The sequence below is a fragment of the Poeciliopsis prolifica genome, unplaced genomic scaffold, assembly GCF_027474105.1.
Source record: "Poeciliopsis prolifica strain line A6 unplaced genomic scaffold, Auburn_PproV2 SCAFFOLD058, whole genome shotgun sequence".
NCBI classification, from domain to species: Eukaryota; Metazoa; Chordata; class Actinopteri; order Cyprinodontiformes; family Poeciliidae; genus Poeciliopsis; species Poeciliopsis prolifica.
The window spans coordinates 1,226,751-1,237,847 of NW_026562433.1; the positions used below are offsets into that span (position 1 = coordinate 1,226,751).

At 35.0% G+C, this 11,097-nt stretch overlaps 2 long non-coding RNA genes across 4 annotated transcripts; both read left to right on the forward strand.

Moving 5' to 3' along the window:
• Positions 1-2,113, forward strand: LOC129379483 (uncharacterized). Of its 2 annotated transcripts, none has more exons than XR_008608185.1 (3): positions 1-49; positions 629-870; positions 1,615-2,113. It is a non-coding gene; the product is annotated as an uncharacterized LOC129379483 (long non-coding RNA). The 2 variants fall into 2 exon arrangements; XR_008608184.1 differs by having other exon boundaries at positions 32-400.
• Positions 2,114-4,780: 2,667 nt separating this feature from the next.
• LOC129379461 (uncharacterized) lies at positions 4,781-8,327 on the forward strand. 2 transcript variants are annotated; one of them, XR_008608183.1, is made up of 4 exons: positions 4,781-4,863; positions 5,138-5,372; positions 5,727-5,887; positions 7,066-8,327. It is a non-coding gene; the product is annotated as an uncharacterized LOC129379461 (long non-coding RNA). The 2 variants fall into 2 exon arrangements; XR_008608182.1 differs by lacking the exon at positions 7,066-8,327 and having other exon boundaries at positions 5,727-6,555.
• The last annotated feature ends 2,770 nt before the right edge of the window (positions 8,328-11,097 follow it).

The following is an 11,097-nucleotide window of genomic DNA, read 5'->3' on the forward strand; positions in this document are numbered from 1 at the left end:
TTAGAAAGTTTTACTGTTTTTCAGACACCATAGGAAGTAACAGCTGAAGGTAAGTTCACGTTTCTCCTTTTCTTTTAGACAAATCAAAAGAGCGATTAAAGTATGATTGATGTTTTATTTTGCGTGATTTTTGTGTTGTTTTCCTTTTCTTTAAGAATCTTTCATGTAACCAGTCAAACCAATTCAGGAAGTCAGGGAATATATATTGTGTATTTTATCTTCTTTATCATTTTGACAGCAAGAACGCAGCATCTGGCTGGACGTAACCAAAACAGAAAGTGAATTTTTTTAGACAATTTGTCTCACTCAAAGGTTACTCAAAAATAAGGTTAGAAAAAACCAAAGAAGCTGTAAATATCCTGGGAACATCTTTACACAGTCATTGATGTAACAACTCAGGGTAGGTTAATATATATTGCTCAAAAAAATAAAGTACTGCTTGTCTTTTCCTTACGAAGCTGTAATGTAACCAGTGAAACTAATTCATCTGAACAGGAATGTTGAGCATCTAGAAAAGTTTAACATCCTATAAAACATGTTTACTTCAACTTTTGTGTGAATAAAACTCTTATTTGTAAATAAGAATTTTATGTTTGTAAAAGTGATACAACTCTGTTTTTTTATTCAGGTTGTTGAAAGGTGTGAAGGATTGTAAGATAAAACTCTAAAGTTAAGAAAGAGTTTCTTTCTATCTGACTGAAGCTGCTGCTGGAGATCCACAAACGTCTGAGATGATCTACCAGGTTGTGATCACAGGATTAGATGGAAGGAAAATGACGATTGACCTCTGTGACAATGAGGAAGACATGCAGAGAATAACGGTGGGAGAGCTGAAGGACAAGATAATTGACAAGATGCCTGGATTCACAGGTAAACTAATTTACTTCACCTATCTCCATATTGAATGAAAAATAATAAAACCTGTTTAAAAATGAAGAACAGACATTTACCAAAATATACATTTAAGGATAAAATACAAAGTAGATCCTGTTGAATTCTCTCCTGTGGAGTTTGTTCAGGTTTAGGACAAGAACAAAGTTGAAGTCAGAAGAACAAAATTATGTAATGTTTTATGTTTTTTCTTTAAGTTTGTTTAACTTCCTGCATTGTGTTTCAATAAATAGTGAGAATCAAATCTGGTGAAGCAGATAAACTATAAAACTGAAAATATGATCAAATCCAAGAATAATAACTTCACTGTTTCAGTGAAATTAACTTTAATTTTAGAAACTGCTGGATTTAATTTTGCTTCATTATTAAACAGTCAGTAAACGTTGTTGATGTTACCAATAACACACATTCCTGTCTACTGCAGAGTTCCTGTTTTTATTGTTATGGATCAGAGAAATGTAATGTAAAGATGTCTGGTAGTTTTTGTTTTTTAAAAAGTATTGACCTGACTTAAAAACACACAAAACTTGCATAATTAAACTCCAGATGGATCTTCTTTCAATATAAACAGAAATCACAAACAAATAAATTAACTAAAGCTACAATGAGAGCAGCATCATAGATCTCTGCTGCTCCTTATCAGACTAGAATATCTCTGCTGTTTATAAATATATCTTTGGTGTGTTTGTATGTAATTATGATTCTGGATTTGTATATTTGCAGTGAGTAGAAAAGAGGACCTAAAATTGATCTTTGGGAATAAAAGATTGGACAACGACACAGACAAGCTGGTTGACTATGGAATCCAACACAAGTCCAACATAAACATGGTTGAACTTCTTGAAGGTGGAGGATGTCCTGAAACGGATCATACAGGTGATGGGATGGGAGACAAAGAGGGTGAAACTCGAAGAAGTAAAGAGGAGCTTAGGTTTAATTTTTAAAACTCAAAATACATTTTTGGGTCCAAAGTGCTTCATTCCACATGTTGGAATATTTCAAGCATGAACTAAAATCACATCCCTTCTCATCCTCATTTAAACTCTTTTAAGCAAACAAAATATTTCTCACTTCCTGCCATGTTGTCTTTGTACTGTATTTATATCAAAACTGTCTAGAAGATCAGCAGAAATATTTTTTTGTTTCTTGTTATTTTCATTGAGTCAAACAGAGAAAACAATTGTGGAGCAACTTTATTGTGTTTTGTAAAAATAAACTAAATGTGGGATTTTAAAACTGATCTTTTGTTCTCTATACAATTTAAATAATGAAGATTTTCTGAAACCCAGAATGTAGGAAAATGTGTAAAAAGCCTCAATAGAAAACTCAAGTGAAGATGTTTCAAATTGACCAAATTCTAGTTTAATAGCAGAATCAAAGTGTTGAGATAAGGATGAGCTGCAGGATATCATTTTAACTCCAGTCCTGAATATCAAAAAGCTGAAACACAATAACATCAACACTTGGTGGCTCATAGAAACAAGACTTATTTTCTCAAAAGATAACTAACTTTTTAAGACCAAATCCATAATCTGCAGCAAATGATTGTAAAAGATGCTGTAAAACATTTTAATTCTTAAAAAAATATAAAACAATGAGGCAACTGTCATCCACCTAATTTACTTTAATTGGGGGATATTTGATTAGAAACTTGATGTCATAGAATGATGTGGTGGTGGTGAAGCAGACGCTTGGAGGCCCAAGATGAGGTGAAGACGAGATTTAATGGTGAAAATGTCCAGAAACAAACAGTCAACAGCTGAGTCTGCGGCCAGGCAGCACGGCTGAGTGGAAGCAACAGGTGAAACAGGCAGAGAACAAAATAAACGACGTCAACAGACAACAACGTACGACGACGATGACAAGGACCCCACGAGGAACAAAGGACACAGGTGGGATTAAATACACTGAAGGTAATCAGGGGAACAAGACACTCCTGGAAGTGATCAAAGGGAAGACAGGACAACAAGGAAACTAGGACACAGAAACTCAAATAAACACAACAGAAACACATGGAACACAATCCTTGATTTCATGATAATCATTACATAATGACCATAATTTCTCATGAACCTGAAAGATGTCATGAGAAAAATGATGTTTGTGTTTTTATGATGTGAAGCACTTTGAAATGCCTTGTTCTAAAGATCTAAATTAGATCTATAGAAACTCATCCATGCATTTGCCTTTAGTTGCTTTGATTGCTGCAACAGCGTCTTCACATGTCTGCCTAAAAACAATTTAGGCAGACATTTCAATTTCAGCTGTAGCTGATCCAGAAGCTGCTGCTCGCGTTCTCACTAAAACCAGGAAGATAGAGACATAACACCAGTTTTAAAGTCCCTCTGCTGGCTCCCTGTAGCTCAGAGAATAGACTTTAATATTCTTTTAGTTTATAAATCACTGATTTATGGCTCCACAACACAGTAAAGATTTGCTGTTGTTGTATCAACCTTCCAGATCCATCAGGTTCTAGTTCTGGTTCTGCTCTACATCCCCAGAACCAGAACCAAAACGAGGAGAAGCAGCTTTCAGCTTCCACGCACCACAAATCTGGAACAAACTTCCAAAAAACTGTGAAACAGATGAAACTCTGACTTCCTTTAAATCTAGACTAAAACCCCAAATGTTTGGAGTTTCTTTTGTGTCGTAATTAATGAAACACTGAGCAACATTTTGACGTGTAATGACACAACTTGACAAAATGTAATGAGTTCTGGTTTTCTCAGTTGTTGACTTGGTGTTTTCTGACTTTGTATTGTTGTGTTTTTATGATGTAAAGCTCTTTGAACTGCCTTGTTGTTGAAATGTGCCACACAAATAAATTTGATTGATTGATTAATTGATATTCATAATATTCTAGTGAGTTAAATGCATCAGAAACAAATCTAACAATTACATTTATAATCTCAAAGTAGATTCTGAACAACAGAATAAATCATAGAGGTTCTGAGTTTTGAGTCATGGTTCAATAATTAATTTCCTTTTTCTTGGATTAACTGACATTAATCTGTATTACTGGATTAAACAGGAAAACGAGTCACTGCTGACATGAAGACTTTCAGACATAAAGCTCAACAGCGCCTCTCAGTGGTCAGAAAAACGAAGGGTTACGGAGGTTAAAGATCTTTTTTGGACCATTGTTCAATGGGAATTACAGAAAATAAGTCATTATTTTCTTGCTGTGAGATTATTTCTGTTTAACTTCAGCATCTTAACGAAGTTAAATACGTCTGATGATGTCAGTATTTTCATCTTAAGTCAGTATTTTAACTCTGGCTGCTCTGGATTGATCAAAAAACAACAAGTTTCAAACTGTCATGTGAAACCATTGGTGCAAATTTCATGATCCAACAGGTTGACACACCTTAAAGTGAGAGAGTCCTCAAAATGAAGTTTCAAAGACATGATCAATCATGTTTTCTAGACGCCACAGGAGATAAAAACATCAGTAGAAACGAACGATGAGTCTTTGTGAATCTGAAATCACATTAACCAGCTTAAATATCATACTAATGACCTTTAATCACAAAGGTTTGTCGAGGTGAGAAAACCTCACAGTTATTTGACACTATTAACCAGTAACAAATTAAATGCACCTTATGCCAACAAACTATTAAGAAAAAAGGTTTCATTATTCCTTTTGCCAGAGTAAGTTTATCTATGTGACGTCTGTTGAGTACATTAGAACAATGGCTATGACTTCTAATACATTATGTTAATTATCTTCTTTTATAAGTTTGTAGAAAGATATTAAAGGAATTACACCTTCCAACCAATCCACATTTAACACCTTTTGAAAGTGATATTTTCAACGCGTCTTGAATGCAGCATCTGCCTGGGAGTGACCAAAACAGAAAGAGAAAGTATGCAGACATTTTACTTCACTCTAATAGTAAAATAAACTCAGGTAGCGTCAATTAAATATGTCCTGGAAACACCCTGAAACTGTACTTACTGTAACGGCCGAGGGTAGGTTCATAGATTTGCTCTCCTCTCCTTTCCTGTTTCAGTTTTTTGTAGCATTTGTCTTTTGTTTAAGAGTCTTTAAAGTAATCATGATTATATAATAAAAACAATTAGTTAAGAGAAAACACATCTGCTGTTCAGGGATGTTTATCATCTCTTACAGAAAGGTTTAAAATCTTTTAAAACATGTATTAATATGTAGTTAGTGTGTATCCCTCTGTTTTTGATCTCTGCTATTGTATGAAGAAAACATTACAACATATGTTTTCTCATTCAGGTTGCTGAAAAGTGTCAAGGATTATAGGACTCCAATGGCTAGGAGTTTTTTTTTGTCTGACTGCAGCAGCTGCTTTAGATCTGTAAACATCTGAAGATGATCTACCAGGTTGTGATCAGTGGGATAGACGGGCAGAAAACCACGATTGACCTCTGCAACACAGAGCAGGAGATGAAGACAGTAACGGTGGATCAGCTGAAAGAAAAGATATTTGAGAAGTTGTCTTGGTTGCCAGGTAAACTCACTGAAATAAAACATCCCAGCAATCATTTACTTCACCTTTCTCTGTTTTCCGTAAAACAGAATTGTTGGAAAATCAGGAAAAACAATTTTAATCAAATGAAATGCAAAAGGAAATTGTTTTCAATTCTCTCCTGTGGAGTTTGTTTTGATTTACGGTGAGAAGTTTAAGTCAGAAGAATAAATTTATGACATTCTTACAATATTTTCTTTCAGTGCTTTGACAAAATGTTACAAAGCCTCACAAACATCTTCTCCTTTTCAGACTAGAATAGTTCTGCAGTTTAAAAACAAGTCTTTGGTCTTTTTGTATTTATTGGAGTATGATTCTGGATCTGCATATTTGCAGGACATGCTAAAAAGGACCTACGGTTGATCTTTGCGAGCAACAGACTGGATGACGACACAAAGAGGCTGTTTGACTATGGAATCAGACACAAGTCCTACATACAGATGGTTTTAAGCTTAGATGGTGGAAGAGGCCCTGAAGTGGATTTTACTGATGATGGGGTGGGTGATAAGGAGGGTGAAACTCGGAGAAGTAAAGAATGTCTCATGCCTGATCTCTAAAACTCAAACCAAAACGCTTTGTTTCTCACATCCCTCCTCATTCTCAATTAAACTTTTCAAAATAAATTTAAATAAATACTATATTCTTTGAATAAATAAACTATAAACTCTGAATGTGTGTTACATTATCACAACTCTCTGTATGATCAGCAGAGATTTTGCCTGTTTCTTGTTATTTTCAGTGAGTCAAACAGAGAGAACAACAACTTCTACAAACTTGTGTTTTGAATTAATGAACAAAATGTGGGATTTAAAAACTGCTCTTTGCAGTTTAAACATTGAAAACAATGAAACACAGCACATAATGTAAGGCAATTTGCTGCAAACATCAAGAGGAACATTGTTTGCAGCAAATTCTGGATTAAGAGCAGAATCTAGATTAAAGTGATCTGCAGGATCTTCCCTCAGCTCCAGTTGTTTGTGTTGACCAGTTTAATGTCAACACAAAGTGGCAGAATAATCACATTATTCTGCCACTTTGTGTTGACATTAAACTAGTTTATCCAGGCAGGTTTGGAGTCTCTCTCCTTTATTTTTTAAGTTTTTCTTTACTTTTGCAGTGAAAATTACTATACAAATAAAAACATTAAATAAGTGCAAAAACAAAGTATTTTAACATTTAGCAATTTGTTGGTTCTGTTTGTGATGCCGTGTTTTCTCATGGCAGCAACTCAACATGTTCTAGAAACTATTATAAGTTTCTGACCAGAGTCTGGTTCCTGCAGTGGCTCAACACATCTCAGTCAAACTGTAGCGTCAGAAACAAATGTAACAATTAAGTTTATTATCTCAGAGTAGAATGTGAAGGAATCATGTGGTGAATATGGTTCATTAATTCACCTCCTTGTTCTTGGATTCACTGACATCCTGTATGACTGGAGGAAACAGGAAAACGAGTCACTGCAGTTACGAAGAGTTTCATACATAAAGTACAACAGCGCCTCCTGGCGGTTTCCGCAGCTGCCAGTAAATTAAAAACCAGGATTGTTGAATTAGACCAAAATTAATTGCATAAAGAGAATCAAGTTATCATCATCTTTGTGTGATTATTTTTTGTTTTTCTTCAATAGTTGGATATAACGATCAGCTGAAGTTTTTTTTTTTTTTTGTCAGTGCAGGTTCATAACTCCTGTCTTTTCACATCTACAGGTTTATAACTTCAAACAGACCTTATTCTGTGGTGTTGATATCATCCATTTATGTAAGTTTTCATCTACACTAAACTGAACACAAATAGACAATAAACTAACACACTGAAAAACTGATGATTAAAACAACTAACATGTAAGGATTGTGTTGTAAACAGCCGATATGTTCTTAGACAACAAACATTGTGATAGTGCATTAATAAAACATTACAGACATTCAAATAAGTTGGTTTTTATATAATTACTATCTGGAACATCAAACAGTTCTGACAGGTTTTTTACAGTGGCTGCAGACGAAGTGCTTTTTCTATTCAGGGCTTAAATTGCTCAGCAAAACAACCTCAGCTGTTTGATGCAAACATCACCTTATAAACTCCATGATAATCCAATAATACACGTCAAACATGGTTCAGACTCATATTACAAACATTTCATATTCATTCTGAAAATGTATCTTTACCTTTCTGCTATGAGCAGCGCCACCAAGTGGATGGATGCAGACAGTGAGGCTCTTAGTGCAATAACACAAACTGATCAACATTAAACCAGAGAGGGACTTTAATTCAGCAGCAACTAAACATGTAAACATCAACAAAGAAATAGAGAGAAAATTCAAGAGAAGTGTAGAGCGTGGGTGAAATTTGATGCCTTAGTGACACAGAAAGGTTGATGCAGATGGTATTTTTGAAAGTTTGTGGGGCAGAGGAATGACTATTGAGATCATTTTATTGCATGTTTTTTGAAACCCTCAACATATCATATTCTTCAGCTGGGTAAAGGAGTTTGACAAATAACTGCAAATTGCCACACGTTAAAGTTTCCCAAAAGCCAATCAAATTTGGAAGAGAATAACACACATAATTACTCTGATTACGATTTAACCACGACAGATTGGGGTTTGCAGCCGGGTTTGTCTGTCCTTCATTTTGTCCTTCATCTTGTGAACCGATACCTGAAATTTATATTAGAAAGTATTGACAAACTGGACCCACTGTAAAGTATTAAAAAGTCTGATTTCTACTTGCTTTTCCTCCTGTAAAAAAGAAGGTGGACACTTTGAGATCTGGTGAAGAAAGTGAAGTTAGTTTATGATAAACAGTGAAAATAAACAGAAGAACAAAACTGGACAGGCGCTTACTTCTCAAACTTTCTCTGGACTCTGTTGTTATCAAGCTGTTATAAAAGAAACAACAACATATCAAACTGGCATTGTGTTGTTATGACAAAGAGAAATATTGACTGTAAAAAATAAAATCTTTCAAATCTTTAAAAGCACTGTAATCATTCTCACCAGTTTCACACTGGAGTCATTGAACTCATACCAGTTTTCTTCATCCTCAGGCTTGATTGTTGCTGTGTAATGGCCTCCGCTCAGAGTCCCAAAGTGATCCACCAACCCATACAGCTCATATGTCTGGTTCTGATCCACAAAACGTTTCATTTCACACATGAAATGAAATGAAACTTTATTTCGAACATGATGGTAGTATAAAATGATGCACAAGAATAAGAAATGCAGAAGACATATACTTTTGTACCACAGTAATCTAAACATGCTCGAAAAGGGCAAAGTGAGAAACCATCTAATATTTTCAGATGGACCCTCATTAATAAATCTGATCAACAATGAAAATAAATGGGTTTATTAATTTTCCATTTTATCTGGATTACATATGTCTGAATGTATACATCCATACTGTTACATAAAAGAAAATGGGCAACAATCACAATAATCTGAAATGTACCTCTGGTAAGTCGATGGTGTGACAAACACCCACAGCACGGTTGTCTTTACTGTATGACATGCGGTGATAGTTGTATTCAAACCTCTTCAGCAGCAAAATCAAAATCTGTGGATGATGCTTTAGTTTATATTTCTACATGAAACACAACATTAATATGATTAAAAGCAGATATTTACAGTAAATGTATATAATGATGCATCACATTTTTCACAAACTTCTGAACAAACTGAATTTTTTCTGTTTTATATTAGTCACTGTGATTTTTTTTACATTTTTGCAAAGTGTTTTATTGCTGGAGGAAGTGGTGCAGTTTGTAAAATAGATGAAATCATAACAATAGAACCCAAAGTGAAAATATTGACGCAACATCTAAAGACATCGACCAGGAAGTTAAAGCCTGGGCACAGATTGGTCATCCAACTGGACAATGACAATGCAGCTGAAGTAAACAGACAGTAAAAGACACTCTCATGAGAGAGGGAGTCAGAAAACAGCTTTCTCTTTCACTTAGCAACTAGAGCATTTCATTCAGCTGATAAACAACACTGCATGAAGTCATGAAAGCTCACAAGTTAGAATTCATCTAATATCCATTCTCTTTAATCCGTCCTGAAGGCTGCAAGTTTTGGAGTTGTTGTGATTTCAGAGAGACGAAACAATTATTTCGTCCATAAAGACATTGTCAAAATCTGTTTTTGATACAACGGGGATAAACATCTGCTGTTTTTCTTTTCTTCTACAGTATTATTTCAAGAAGAGTCTGTCAAGAATCTTCATAAATGTAGCTGCAAAAATCCAAATTAAAATGCACTTTAAACTGCAATGACAGAAACTGATAGAGATTTCAAATGCCAAAGACATTTACAACCCCTGTCCTCTCTAACAGTGAGGATCAGCAACAGATAGAAAAAGAAGCAGATGCAAATGTTTTACTGCTTGGTGTCCAATAACAGGAAGAAAGATCAGAATGGAAGCTCAGGGGAATTCAGGCGTCACTGAAGAAAACAATGTTGGCTTCAGATTATAATCAAACAAACAAAATGAAACAAAAACTGAATGAGGATCTGGAAGGTACCTAAAAATCCTGGACTCATGATGTTTAGTTTCTGTTAGTCTTCTACTGAAGAGCCATTCAATAATGTTGCAGCAGCTTTAAACGAAAGAGTCACCTGCCTTCAGATCAGAAGAGTCAGAATTTGACTTAAATAAGATTAAAAGCATGGAGGCATCTTTGTCTTCAGTGGTTCAAACTAAATGTCGGGTGATGATTATGTTTCCCTTCACCTCATTAGCTATAGCCAGTAGAAAGAAGAAAAGGTTTAGGGGAGAGTGTGGCTTATTAATCTGACTAGTTTAATTAATCTGTGCAAAGGAAATATATTCTCACTTCACCTCGTGAAAATCTTTCACTGCTCAGTGATTTGGATGTTTCTGGAAGCTGTTTGTCTGGTTTGGTGTAAATTATTTACCAACATATTGATTTGTCACAATTTATCAAACTGATTACCAAGTTTTTATAGCAGCATTCAGGTCTTTTAAATTGTTGGATCTGGTGACGTTTTTTCTCGACTACCATAAATTCGGTATCAGGTTTGGGTCAGGTCAGTTGCCTAACCACTCCAGAACAACCACTTACCAGAACACTGATACTGTGGCCATTAAAACCAGCAGGTTTTATTTTGTCAGTGGGGAGAAGAGCCAGGAGCTGCTGGGAAATCAAATAATCAGCATCTCCATAAAGTTTATCAGCAGAGAGTGCTCTAAAATTTCCCAGTCAAAGACTGAACTAAATTTGAACTTGATAAACACCAGCAGGTCAATATCACTGACTGTGGAAACGTCACAATCCACGTCAAGAAACTTGTCGACTTCCTCACTCTGGTACCTTGATTTCCAAGTGAAATGCAAAATCATGTGAAAACAAGACTTTAGGCTACTGAATAATATTCCAGTCGTCTTTCCCCTTCACCCACGTCAGACATGTCTGAAGTTTTCTTTGGTTCAAAGGTCACAAGGAACATAACAGTTGTTGCCCATGACCTGGATACATTTTGAGTTCTGGCTCCTTAAACACTGTCAAAGTATTCAAACTGAATAATTGTACATGATTTGGTTTAATTTTCACTCTTTATTTAGTCAAAACAACAGCAAAATTTTTATTTGTTCAACAATTTCTGCTTTCAGTTTGTACTATTGAAAAAATGCAAACAAATGACAAAGATTGGTTAATAAATGATAAGAGTCATACAATATGATA